Source organism: Anas acuta, chromosome 3, assembly GCF_963932015.1.
Source record: "Anas acuta chromosome 3, bAnaAcu1.1, whole genome shotgun sequence".
NCBI classification, from domain to species: Eukaryota; Metazoa; Chordata; class Aves; order Anseriformes; family Anatidae; genus Anas; species Anas acuta.
In genome coordinates this window covers 81461970-81476098 of record NC_088981.1, presented here as the reverse complement: position 1 = coordinate 81476098, position 14129 = coordinate 81461970, and the positions used below count along the sequence as shown (strand labels likewise).

At 41.1% G+C, this 14129-nt stretch overlaps 2 long non-coding RNA genes and 2 other non-coding genes across 6 annotated transcripts; all 4 read right to left on the bottom strand.

Annotated features, from left to right (window-relative positions):
- Positions 1–3872: 3872 nt before the first annotated feature.
- LOC137854526 (uncharacterized) lies at positions 3873–6691 on the bottom strand. The gene is made up of 3 exons (XR_011095211.1): positions 6658–6691; positions 5993–6041; positions 3873–5407 (listed from the first exon to the last, which is right to left on the bottom strand). It is a non-coding gene; the product is annotated as an uncharacterized lncRNA (long non-coding RNA).
- Positions 5557–5627, bottom strand: LOC137855103 (small nucleolar RNA SNORD50). Its single transcript, XR_011095530.1, has one exon. It is a non-coding gene; the product is annotated as a small nucleolar RNA SNORD50 (small nucleolar RNA).
- An 801-nt stretch (positions 6692–7492) lies between the features above and the next one.
- Positions 7493–7559, bottom strand: LOC137855105 (small nucleolar RNA SNORD50). The gene has a single exon (XR_011095532.1). It is a non-coding gene; the product is annotated as a small nucleolar RNA SNORD50 (small nucleolar RNA).
- Positions 7560–7744: 185 nt separating this feature from the next.
- On the bottom strand, positions 7745–11439 carry LOC137854525 (uncharacterized). 3 transcript variants are annotated; one of them, XR_011095209.1, is made up of 4 exons: positions 11420–11439; positions 9065–9117; positions 8348–8450; positions 7745–7830 (listed from the first exon to the last, which is right to left on the bottom strand). It is a non-coding gene; the product is annotated as an uncharacterized lncRNA (long non-coding RNA). The 3 variants fall into 3 exon arrangements; XR_011095208.1 differs by lacking the exon at positions 11420–11439 and adding an exon at positions 11066–11125; XR_011095210.1 differs by lacking the exon at positions 11420–11439 and adding an exon at positions 10210–10229.
- Between the last annotated feature and the right edge of the window lie 2690 nt (positions 11440–14129).

Genomic DNA, 14129 nt, shown 5'->3' with positions numbered 1-14129 from the left:
GCTGCTCAAAGACTCTCCACATAACAATGGCTAGAGGTACTTAAAAGCAAAACCTGAAACCAAACGGGTCAAAGCAGGACATCACCCACAGGATGTTACAGCCTCAGAATTGCTGCCCCAAGGCTGCAAGCCCTACAGGGAACCTCATTTAGGAGGCAAGAAGTTAAGCTGGTCTTACTGCTTTAAGATGCATTAGTAGGGATTTTGAGTGTGAAACCTTCATTCTCAAGAGCATCTCCTTTTTGATTCCTTTGGTGTGAATTTTCATTTAGTCAGTATTTGACTAAATAGGCAAAAACACCCTGAAGGTCTTCATGCAAAGATCCCTTCACATAGGAAAAAAGACTTCCAGTGACCTGAGAGCCTGTACTCCAAATAAGCAAAAAATATGCTGAATAGGACCTAACTAGCAACAGAATTTCAAAGGCATACAAATGAAGACAAGCTATTTCTGGCAGCTGTAAGAGTACTTCATTTTTTTAAAAAATCCAGATACTGCTTCCCCAGAAAACTTCATGGGAGGGAGCATTCTCAGCACTGTGATACCCTATCAAAAGCAGTGCTGTAAGATGTTCTGAAGGTAACTCCTGTTCCTGCTGCTGTGCTTTTTACATGATGTGGTTTATAAACTGTAGAACAGGAAGAGGGGGGAGAATTCCCACAAACCAAACTTCTTGTTAGCAATAGCAAAGAGGTGACAGTACACTGCAGCTGTGTTTTCTCCTCTCCAATGATCTTCAGATATTTGAAAACATAACCTTTACTTCCCACTCAACTTGCCAGTTTCAAAACAAAGCCTGAGCATTTGTCCTACTTCAGTTTACTCATCTCTTAGCTTTTCACTACGCAGTGACTGAACCTCACCTTAGGACAGACTAATGGCTCTCCACCTGCAACCCTAAAGCTGCACATTGCAGAGACAATACTCCTTTGGTTACAGGGAAATCCAGTCCCAAGCAAAACAGTGCTGTGGAGGTATCAATATGTGAGAAGGCTGAAGCTCAGAGGTGCCAAAGGTAAGATCATGCATCAGTAATCTAAGTTTCCACCTCTGACATAGCTCCAACAATAAAGCTGGCCTAGCTCTGGGTCCTTAACTGGACTCCACTTATTGCTGTTTTCTTAGGGTAAGAGTCAAAATCAAGATCAGTGTTAGGACAGCTTCAAATAGTAATAATAAAAAAGTTTAATTGAGCCTCTCCTAGCTTTACGCGTCTTACAATCCATGCAACATTCGTGTTTCACTTTTTTTTTTAAATGGAGATGGGTCATAATTGCCAAGTAGCATTCAAATACAAATGAGAATCTCCTCAGGAAATTCCCAGGCAAAGTGCTGGAAAGGATCTCTGTCCTTCTCCTGTTTCTTACACTGGTCATCCTCAAACAGAATACTGAGCAAGGCAGATTTTGTCTCACTCAATACAGCCATTATTCCGAGCATAAAATACTACTTTGTCCTCCAGAGCCTGCAGGAAGTTTGAAACAATGGCTGAGGAGCACTGTCTTCATAGCTCTGATAGCCTAACTGGATTAACAACTAAAAACACATTTGAAAAAATGGAATTAATTTGCTTTCCTTAGATATAAATTAAACCTACTCATAATACTGGTTCTAATATGTAGAATGTGAATCACAGGCCATACACAGCACATAAAAGCTTCCACCTGCACTTGACTCACCTGGAAGTAACATTCACCTGCCAACTTCATTCGCCCTCCAAAATACAACTCAAATTCTGTCCTCTCAACTGTGGGAAGTGGTATACAGGAAAAATTACTAGCCCAAACTCAGGGTTAAATGCTCTCCAACTGAGAATTCCTTTCCGTGGGCAAAGTTTAGCACTGCTCAGTCTGCTGTGACATTTCTATTGTCTTAAGTGAATGAGACATTATCTTCCAAAACCTGTTGAGCTTCTACCTTTGGAACTTATCACCTACCAAGTATTAATTTTAACATCCATCTTAATCAGTAAAACTCACAACCAAGGTTTATACAGTACATTTGTACTAAGAGCCTGTCTGAAAGAAGGCAGCAGCCCCACTGAAGCTGTTACACCAGGTGAAGCCCAGGCAGCACACCTCACTGCAGGCTGGTAGCTTTGACAGTACTGAGATTTCACTAGAATTTGTTCCTTCAGTGTTTTTAACTCACTTTGCAGTGTGGGTACTATGCAATGGTATCTGCAACTACCTTAACTTTGCTCACTCTGAGCTCCATATGATCCATCTCCACAGGCAAGACAAATTCTCCAGACAAAACCTCCCACCTTAACAGTGACCTTATCACTTTCATGGTAGCAAGGCATTTATGCACAACCACTCCTGCATCTTCATTGAATTTGCTCCTCGTTTTCATTTGTAAGCACTCAGGAGAATGCTGATACTTTTGCCCAGTTACTAAGACACAGCAATATTCCAGAACAAAGTTTGTCTAACCACTGCTTTCTTGGATCACAGCCCAATGCTCACGTGACACTGAAGTTCAACCCTAGCGATGGTTAATGCAAGATTTTACCAGCTATTTAAAGCATAAAAAGCTGAAGTGCTTTCATATTGTTACCGCAGAATCTGAAGTCAAAGCTTTATATACAGCATGATTATTTTATAGAACTTCAGTGTACCTTTGCACATAGAAATGTCAGCATGTGACGAGTTTGGAATACATGGCATAACTAGACAAACACAAACTGAGATAAGGGTATGTATCCTATCAGTCAAAACCACCACACCAGAACTAGACCCACAAGTGGTTCGCAAACATTATTTCCCTCCATTTCTGAACAGAAAAGCTATTTCAACTATTTTGCTTTCCATCTCAACATTATCATTAGTTTCCTACACATTTTATGCTAGTCATATTCTGAAACCTCAAATGTAGAGCCTCATGATTACATTTGTTCATTTTTATTAACACCAGAATTTCTATACTGCTAATGCTCATTTTCCCTTGGTTACCCATATTTTGCAGCCTCATGAGCATTTATAGTGAAAGGTTTGCAGCTAACAGCCAATAGGCTCATCACAGACCACATCCACCTTTTCCTACACAAAGTGCACATCTTTCTCATGATCACTGTTCACTGACAGGCTTCCACCATCTGATGCACAGATGCAGCATGATTCCCTGCAACCCTTTGTCTAATACTGCCAATTCTAGATCAGAGAACATCCAAGGAATGTTTTGGAAGATTTAGATTGATGTGAAGTTACTTTTGAGTACCTGAAGCATTACTCACAATCCTCAAACTCTCTCATCTTCTGAACACAGAAGAGCAACACATCCCCACCGATTTTACTGGATATACACAGCGCAGAAATCTTCTCAAAAGCTTCTGTGATACTAGCGTCATTAGCTTCAGCCAAAAAGACTTTGCACTCCAAAAACATACCATAGAAATCCACTTCTTACCCTCCAACGTTATGTGAGTTATGGACAGATCCTTTCAGAGTATCTAACATGCTACTTACCAAAATGTTGCTGCTGTATTACCCATTTTTCTGGTCTTCAACATCTTCCTTCTCCCCACCCCCATCCCACCCCAGAAGACAAGTGAACGACCTTGTGAAGACTTGCAACTTTGACTTAGCATCCAAGGAGCTTCACCAAGTGCTGTCAACAGCATCAAGATCTCCTCATAAAAAATGCTGTGGACAGAAGATGGAGACTGATCCCTCCACACTTCTCAAGTGCATAGTCATCAGCAGAGTTTACACTGTCCAGGAGGCAGTCAAGCACAGTGTGGAATGTCACATGGCCAGTACATCCTGTACCAGCCAGTGCAGCAAGGCCAGGCTGCCTTCGCAGTTCTTGCAAAGTACAAGCTGCCAAGGAACTCTGTAAGTGACTACAAACCTGATGTGCAACAGCTAGAAGTTTTTCACATCCTTCTTTATTCAAGAAAGAGCATGTACAATACATTGCACATAAGAATACCTACCCTTCTCAGCAACATTTGTTTTAACAAAAATAAGGATTTTTGTTGAAAGCCATCAAGTTCTTCTGCAATCACATTCTGCAGCTTCCAGTACATCAGACTGGAACAGACTGATTTACAGTTACTTGTGGAGAATGAGCAGCCTTTGGCCAACGTAGCTGCTCACTAGCAATAACCAAAGCAGATGAGACACTCACCAAGCCAATACACACCTGGACTGCAGTCAGATCATTAGCATACATCTTTGCAGTCAGATGGTTACTCATTTCAGACCTCCCCAATGTTTTAGATGCTACTGCTCAGTGTTTTGCATTTGTGGTGTTTGCTATTTACAAGCAAGCATGCTCCGTGAGCTGTAGGAATTCTTCCAACTTTCTAAAGGAAGTTGGTTGCTAGCACCCAATGCTGTCATTTTTGGCTGCAGACCACAGGGTGGTTACTGAATCCTTTTGGAATGTACCAAAATACAAAAACTGCAGCTTTATTAATTGCTGGTTATCACATCATTGTTGTATTCCTTCCTTTAGAAAACATTCCTGACAACGAGGTTAAAGAGTCACGCTTAAAGGTGGATTGTGTCTTAGGTATGTAACTTGTCTTTAAAGACAACTGAGGCAACCAGTTCCTGATCCCTCCCCTTTGTGGAGGAGTGCTTGTTTGCTGCACACAAATACACTGCTAACATGTTACTGCATGGTTAGTATTCAACTGACTGCTCCAAGCAGAAGTTCTAATGCATGTACTCCTTCTCCCTCTGCTGACATTTCCCCTCACACATGGAACAGGTAACACTGCCAGTGTTTTCCACCAAAGGCACAGTTCCATTGTGGTATTGGTCTTCTCACACTAAACTGGCAGTCTATGAAGCCCCACCTTCCTTCTCCCCCCCTTTCTTTTCCCCCAGTAGATACAGAAGCCAGTGCAAGCTTTAGTCCATGCCTTTGTTGTAACCACAACTTCCCTCATGACACCTGAATTCCCTCCTTACAAGTGTTTCAAGTTTATGCTTCTGCACCACCACCTCACCTATCTCCCAGGTGATGCCACCTTCAGGAATCAGACTCTTTAAATTTGTGTAACCAACTGTGCACAGCCTACCTGCAACTTCCAGTTAAAGTTACAGATGTTCAGTATCAGCAAGTCTGCATGCCCTTGTATTTTGAAGGGGTCAATAAACTCAAGGTTTCTTTTTCACGTAAAGATCACTCACTTCCCTATTTATTATCCTTCCTACAGTTGGCAGCTTGTTATTAACGGAAAAGTGTTTTTTAAATATGCAGACAGTGATTTTGGTTCACATGCAGTTATTGAAAACAGTATCTGCTAAACAATTGCAATAACTGTTTCAGTAGGGTTTTAAAAAGCATGGTCCCACTCCAGGCGAGAAAAGCTCTTCAGACATTACACTTTCTTCCAGTTACAGATCATCCGTATTTGTCAGGCAGCGCTGACAAAAATGTTCCAACTCAGCACTGGAAAAAGGAGAACAAGGTCTAAATAAGATGGTTCATTTGAGGGAGAAATTTCAACTTGCAAATAAGCACACTTTTTTTTCCAAAAGCACCTAAAATCCCATTAAAGATTAATACTTCTCAAAGTTTAAATTAAGTCTTCTGGTCTCATCTCAGAAGCCGGATCCGGATTAGGGTTTTCAGCAAGGAATTCAGGTTCGGGATAGGATCATCACAGATGAGACACAGAAGCAGTATGGCAAATGTAAATCTAATACAAGATGTACTTGTATTTCTGATTGCAATACAAAAATCAGAAATTCTAATATGTCTTTTGACATATTAAATAAAGTAAGCATCTAGAACTTTTAATGTAGATTTAAAGGTTATCTACAGTTATGCACAGCTACTGGCACTAGGTGCCATGGGGAACAAGTGGTCTTAAAGTCAGTACGTGTACTGAATAAGCAAATATACTGACCTACTGTATCAATTATTGTAATAAGCATATCAGCAGCTGTCATAGTACTAACAGTTCCCAACCTGTAAGCACAGAATTACTTGAGACCTGATGATAAAATGCTTGGAAGCTTTTTAATTACATACCTGAACAAACTAAAAGCATTTGTTCATACAGTTTGGGCCACATGCATGCCTGAAAAGAGAAACACACTAGTTTAGAGATTTTCTTCCATCACTCCAAACACAACTTCGTATCTATATAGAATCTCACAGACCAAACTGCATTATTAAACACCTAGTGGGTAAGAACCAGTATTCCACAAGTTCCCTAAAACAATCAGGAAATGTTCTCATACCACAGTAAGAGTCTTCTTACATCTCTTGCCTGGCTACTGCTTAACTTGGCTATGAACTGTGACAGGCATCTAACTAGTCAAGTTTGAATCTCCCTGTACCAAAAATCAAAACCTTAATTTCTGAATTAGCTAATATGTGGTTCTCAGCTTGTATCAGAACATTAAGAACTCCAGAAAAAGCTAAAATCAATCAACAAGCAAGGATTACATAAAAAAACTGCATCCAGACTACATTCTTCCAAACACAACTGTCCTGCAAACAATAGGAAAATTGGGTATCTCATTTTGAGCTAGACCCAATAAAACTTTGGTTTAAAACCAAGATAGATTATAAAACACTTCAGTTTTCCATGGTTCTTCACTGATCAGACATATCAATAGTTTTGGGCATCACCACTCCAACAGAACAAGCTTTTTAATTTAATCATGCCATTAATTGGAATTCATAGCAGCCTTCAAGAAGCAGCCTTCAAGCATCTCTGCAAAGACACAAATTGCACCAGTTAGTTTTACTAACAAGGCTTTCTACTTCCAACTTCTCTAGATCAGCCATGTCACAGAAAATTCCACTTCCTACTTGTAATGCTGCCTGTCTAAACAATTCATCATTTTACACATAGCATTACAGCACAAAGTTTCACTCCCACGTTTTGACTTTGCACACCGGGACAAAGCCTGTTCTTCAAAATGAATGCTCTTCAAAGCAAGCTGTTGGTAGTTAGGCAAGATCTTTAAATAATTTATTTTAAAAGGGAATAAAATTATGGGCGTGTAGTGAGACAGCAAGATTAGAACCTGTCCTCACAACACATTTTTAACTTCGTAAGTGAAAGATACACAAGTTCAGATTCCAAGTGCATTTCATTGAAAGGGATTAAGTTCAGGTACCTGTGTAAGAATGAAGGTTAGGGAAACTACCAATTCATTTGAGGAACCTTAAACGTTCACCTAAATATTTCTTCCCTGCTCCAAGTATAAGTTTAGACTTAATCTTTCTGGATTAGTTTAGTTCTTAGAGCACTTTTAATACTAGGCAAATGCTTGTTATTTATCAGCTGTAATACAGGATACCTGAAAAAACTGAGAACTAAAATTTCCCCCTTTGCTCTTTCAAGGTGCTACTATTTGCTGGGCAACAGCACATGCCCACATCAAGATGGACATGAGCTGAGTGAGTTTTAATAATACACCGAAGTCTTTATTCACAACATCTAGCTTGTACATGCAAGCAACCATATAAGTAACACTAACTGGGAGATCAAATAACTTTTGAAAGAAAAGTGGTTTCATCTCAGAAGCCAGATCCGTATGAAGTTTTTCATCAGCAAATCAGGTTTGGCAGTTTCATCACAATCCACCACTTTTATAATTAGAATAGTTCTCTAATATCAGAGCCACAACACAAGTAATAGATTTATATATCCCACAAAATAAGCTATGTCTTTCATATGCAGATGCACTGGAGAGGGAATACTCAGAGCTTTAAGAGGGAATACATTTCAATTTACAAACAGTTCTAGCAGTTCAGCAATAAGAATTACCTGTGTTGTACCAGGAAATCCTGTTGTTACCAGGAAATCAATCACAATGAATTTTCCCATTATTCAAAGCTGCTCATACATCATTCTAGAAAGGAATAAAACGATCAGTTACAGCACATCCATTCATTAAGGTAATACACCCATTAGGAATGACCAGGTTTTAGTCTAGTGGATAACCTTCCTCCCAGAGTTTTCACTTTCCAGACACAGCCACCAGTTGCACACATTTGAGTCAGTTAAGTTAAACTGAATACAGACCCTGATATTACTACTTTGCATTTCCAAGAAGTCAGAATAACAAAAAATCTTCAGGTGTTACCCTTTTCTTCACCTAAACACTTTAGTTAAATTTTCAATAAAGTCTATGTTGACAAATAAGTCACCCTGAGGTGATATTTGTCAAATTTAGTATATATATTCAGACATTTTAGCAGCTCCTTCAAGTGCTATTTGAAACAAACTGTTCACCTGCCTTCCCAGTCTGCACATTTCAAAAACAAATCACATCAAATAGCATGTCTGAAATACAGCAATAATTCAACTCTAAAGCTCATGACAAGCCTACTAATTTGGTAACACATTTATATTGTTACACCACTTACCATATTAATGTATCCCTGCAAATTATTGAAAAGATAGCTTTCATGAAAATCCACTTCTGTGTACCAAATATTCTTCTAGTTCAGATGGTGCTTCCATAAAGGGCTAGAATTGAAATTAAGCAGAAATTAGTTTAAGCAGAAAACATCTTACAGCATTACTAAATCAGAAGTTTACTAAGTCATAAGTGATAAACAAGCACCAAGAATTCCCTTTTTCATAGTATTATACTATAAGTCTTTAAAACCACTGGAGATTCTGTACATGCTAGAAAAAGTTGGCCTGAATTGATTTTGGACCCTTTTTGCAACTACTAAATATTGCCGTGTGTGGAAACACATTAGCTCCAAAGCACACCCAATACTAAACTGGTAACTTGCACCATCTCTGTAATCAGTACAGTTTAGCATAAGTTAACCAACTGATTTATCACATGGGTCTTCATGCTTATTCAAGTGATACAACAAAAGAAATCACACTAAGAGCACCTGACCTAAGCACTAGCCTGAGTAAAACAAAAATGACACGTACTACTCAGTTTAAACTGTTTTTCCATTTTGTCCCACTTCATAGTCATACAAAGTGCCACCTATTACCCTTTACACATCCTGTACTTTCAAACAAAAAATAGGGAATAACAGTAAGAAATTGAAGCATTTATTGTTTTCATCAGCAGTAGGAAAAAAATTACTTCAAAAGCAACAAAATAAATCAATTACCTTTCTGCTTCTGTATAATATATTGGTCATCATTGAAAACTTCCACTTCATACCTAAAAACAAGCAGTAAACAAATTTAATACTTGAAATAAGCAAATACTTAGTACCAGGCTATTAAATAATGCACATTTTGAGACTTCTGTCTCAGAAGTAATGAAATGTTAAAAAATTCAGTCTTAGTTTGCAGCTTTTTTTTTTTTTTTTTAGAAATCAGCAAGAAAGCCATTTTTAGTAACAAAGGAATGAGGAGTTACATCTGCTTGAAATCCCATATTAAAGGGATCGTAAAAATAGCTGCATCTATCCACTATTTTATCTTTTATCCAGAAGGTTTTTAATGAAAATTTGTTAGTTCAAGATTTTAATCCTTTACGCCTACATAACAATTTCATTTTGTACACAGATAATTCAATTTTAACTACATATCAAATCTATCAACTCACCCAGCAAAAGAAACAGGAAAGTAAAACATTTGTTTCATCATATATAACCCTTAAAACACGTAGCTTGTAAAACATCTATTACTACACTCTGTAGATTAAATAAATGCAAGAGACTACTAAGCTTTGTTTTGTTTCATATCACCAAAACAATTTAAGCCATAAAACCCTCTAGTTAAGTATATTATTGCACCCAATAATCAAAGCTTACTAACAGCTTATAAAGACACAAGAACTTCACTGTTCAGTAATCTAATAGTGTCTGACTGCGGCTATCACTGGACAAACTAATTCAACACAGAATGAATGAAGCCGACAGCTTTTTATACGAACACAACCACCTCCTAATCTCTGCTTGCAGATAACAGCCTAGAATCCTTGCTGCTTTGTATTGCATTGCCTGCTCTTCCAGAAGGACTACTGCTCAATCACACTGGCATGCCAAGAAGGAAAAAGGCGCCTTTATCACTGAACTTGGGAACAATAACTCCCCAGCATGAACCAGTTAGGGAGCCGACATTACTGCAGTGCCAGGTGCATGGGGGGATTTCTGCACATTTCTGAATAAAAGCATACTCATACATTAAGAAAATGTATATTTACACATTCTCCAGGAAATGCAAAGTTACATTTACACATGAGTTATCATTTGTTGGGGTCTTATGAGGGTCTCTAGTGGGGTCCTGGGGTCTTGGGGGTCCTCACCCTCATCAGGGAGAAGCCTGCTTTTCCTTAGTTGATTGTAAACTGCTTGAGGACATTTACTTGCAGTTTGGCAAAGTTTCCATTGTCACATTGCTTAACTGACCAGGGGGGTTACATGAACCGAACAGAATGTTCCCTAAGTCATATGGAACTTGTCTAGTCATCCTGCTGTAAAACTTAGCCTTTTGTTATCACCTTAAGCCACTTTTTTTTTTTTTATAATTTCAATAAATCCCTTTTATTTTCTTCTCATTACCTAGAAAGAAAGGAAGCATCAATAGTTATGACACTGAAGTGATCTGATTGTTCACGTTAAAAAACAATTAAGGATTTTTGGCAGTATCCATGGATTTTAGTTCTCTGTAACTCGGTATAAGGCAACTCTCTGATGCTAAGTCCTCTGCAACAAATACTGCCGTGACCCATAAGCCTTATTGAAACACCTCTTTCCTATTGTTGCACTTCTGCCAAGCCATTTATCAGCGTTATAGCCGCAGCTTTTAGCATCTCGCAGCACGGGGCCGTGCCACCCCAGGCAGGGGCTGCTCCCCTCCCCAGCCATGCGTGTGGCAAGATGGCCCCCGCCGCACACACGGCCGCCGCCCGCGCGGACTACAAGTCCCGGCATGCCCCGCGCTGCCGCGCTCCCGCCTCCCCCTCTGCGGCCGCGCGGGGCACGCCGGGACCTGTAGTCCGCCTCCCCCCCGCAGCAGAGCGCTTCACCCTGTGGCGACCTGGCACCACGGAGCGGGCCCCGCTGCCGTCCGCAGCCCCACAGCGGAGCGAGCTCGTCGGGGAACCGATCACGAACGGGCAAACCCGGCCGCCATCCCCGCCCCGGCCGCACGCCCCTTACCCTCCGCCTCCGCCGCTCCGCAGGAAAAGAGCGGGCACGGGCGGCGCGCGCCGCTTTTATAGGCGGGCGGCGGGGCGGGAACGAGGCTGGCCACGCCCCCTCCCCCCCCGGCCGGCTGAGGGGCGGGGCTAAGCGGGGACGCGCGGGGCGCGCCCGAGGCGTGCGCGCGCACGGGTGGCGGGGCCGTTGGCCCGCCTCAGGCGCGGGGCTTCCCGTGGAGGGCTGGGGCCCTGAGGGGAGCCGGGGGGGGGGGGCTGGGGGGGGGGGGGGTGCAGCCAGGCGCTCTCACGGGGTTTGTGTGAAACGTGCAGCTAATAAAGGCAGAAGTAACACATGTCCACATCCTGAACTCACAATAAACATTGTTGGCTGAGCTCTTTTGTCTGTTCCGTCAGCGTTTCCCAGGGCTCCGGCCAGTTCGCTTTCTATTCCACAGCGCTGCCCAAGTGCTTCGGCTTCCCTTCGTCTCTAATTAGATCTCTGAAACCTCACCACACGCACACCCTTTCCCTTTTTGGAAATGGCATGCGCTGCGTTACCCACAGGGAGCATTCCTGCTCGTCTCGGCAGAGCAATCTCCTCCTGCCCTGCCCGCAGCAGACGGGAGGTTTTTTGGCACGACTGCTGCTGCTTCACGCGGGTTTCGCTCCAGAGTCCAAGGGTGCTGCTCCGTAACGAACCCAAGAGCGGGCCTGCCCCAATCCCAACGCGATTTCAGCCATGGGAAGTCGTGCAGTTACATCTCAGACAGAAAATGCTTCGTGTTCAGCTGAGTCAGCCGCCTCTGCTGCTGTGGACATGCTAGAGAAGGGTTGGCAGCAAATATCTGGGCTACAGCGGGCAAAAATGGCAGCCTAAATGGTGTTACAACTGCTCTGAAACCACATCCCAAATTCTAATAGTATTTATGGTGTCCTCCATAATTGTTCATATATAACTTTTTTTTCCTACCCTTTTAATTAGAGGATTTATATATCAATCAACTTTGTAGGGGAATTCAGGAAAAACAAGGATAGGGAAAGAAAAACGCAAAATATTGTTTGGTATTTTGGCAACAAGTCGTCAAGAACACGACGAAAATTGGTAGTCCACACATACAGGTGAACTCTCAATAGGAGGGTTTGACCACTGGAAGCTGGTAAGGGATGTCTAGAAAAATGAGTGAAGTGATAAAATCCTTGTCAGTTTTAGTCTTAAAATTATTAAGATGAATAGTATCAGGGAGACTGAATAGTTGACAAAAACACAAAAATGAAATAAGTTTCCTTCTGCAACCCACGGCAGATGACAATCATTTTCTCTCTCTTTTCAATTCGTTTCACCTAAAATCTTGCTCTTGACTGCAAGCAGTGACCCAAGTGGCAGACTACAAGCTGCAGCTGACCTACCACCTTTTGTGGTATAAACTAAGGCATGAGGAAAAAGAATTTTTACATATGTTATTCTCTTGAGGAATGGAATTTCTTTTCAGGGGAAAAATAGATTCAGATTTTAAGCCTGAAGTATGTTACGTAAAACATGAATCAGTACTATTTTAGTTTGATAATAAAAATGCTCTATAAATAATGAGATGACAGAGGGCCTGTCCAGGGTTATGGGACACTGCTCCGTATTGTGAGTTTTGCAGAAGAAACATGGGAATGCCTTTTCTGAAGGGAACCATGCATCTTGCAATGCTACCCCACACTAGCTTCTGTAATTTGGCAGAAAAAAATCTTCATCTCGGTTAGATTTTAGGGTATAGGTTTACCAGTAGTGCTTGAATGCACATTTTTTGCAAACTTCTTATCCCCAAAGAAATACGTGTCATATTTCTCAGCTTCACCTAAGTTTACTAACACTGGAAAAGTTTGTGGATCAAGTGAAGTACGGTTTATTAAAAGTTATTCAAAGTTAGGCAATAATTACAATTACAAGGCTGAAAAAAAAAAAAGTTAACCAAAAGAAAATAAAAACATATAATCCCAAATTATATTTTAAAATAATGTTCCTTCTAGCAGTTTTTCTTTCTCTTCCATCAGACTTCTACACCTTTATATCGCAGATTTGTGAATGCATGTGCAAGCTGTAGAGCAGCACCTGAGCCTCAAACTACTCGGAGATCCAAAGGCTAGTCTAAGCCATAACTGTGGTTGCCATCAAGGCTTCATTTATAGATGAATCACTTCTTAGTTCAGCTCACCACACACCTGTGCCTTTTATGCACAGTGCAAGCACGGGAAGAAGGGATTGCTGGTTACAAGTTACTGGTGGCATAATGGTTTGCCTCTTTACGGCTTATACAAATTTATGCCTGCCTGAAGGGCTGGGGGTCAGGCTACTGCTAGGGCTTTTCAGCTCCAGGTAACTCTCTCCAAGTTATCTTATCCTTACTTTAAATGCTTTCTTCTTCTTCTTGTTCTTTCTCTTTATTTCTTCCTCCCCCAACTTCCCTTCTGGTCCTATTTTAAATCTGTCTTCCTGGATTTTCTCCAATAGCACTGCAGCTTTGATGACTCACGTCTCTTGGTTTAGTTTGAGGTTGCTACCAGTGCATCCTTTGAGATACTGATTTCCCCTCCCCTCTCACCTTCCCAGCAGGAAGTCTATTGTGTGCAGCTTTAATTTCTTCTCAGAACAGACAGTACTCATTGTGAAATCCTCAGCTGACTTTGCCTTATTTCGCATTATGCATCATGAAATGCATGAGTAGTGAAACAATTCGTTTGGCTTTTGCTTTTGGCCCCTTTTTAGTATTTTACAGAGAGCAGAATTGTTTATTTAAACTTCTTCTCAACTATCTCTCTTTGATTTTTTAGTCACCTTACTGTCACAGAAAGTCAAGCATATTTTGTTTATGATAGCTGAGATCATAAAGACATTAGAACAGCTGTACAGGGCCAGGCCAGAGGTCCACCCCCCAGTATCCTGTCCCTGAATGTAGCCAAAAGTAAATACCTAGGGAGGGGGATAGGGACAGAACAAGCACGTAGGGCTCCTTCCCTGAATGTTTGCCCAGCTTCTAGGAAAATCAAACCCAGGCACCTCCTAGAGGGGGGTTATTTTCTTTGTGTGCATGCAAATC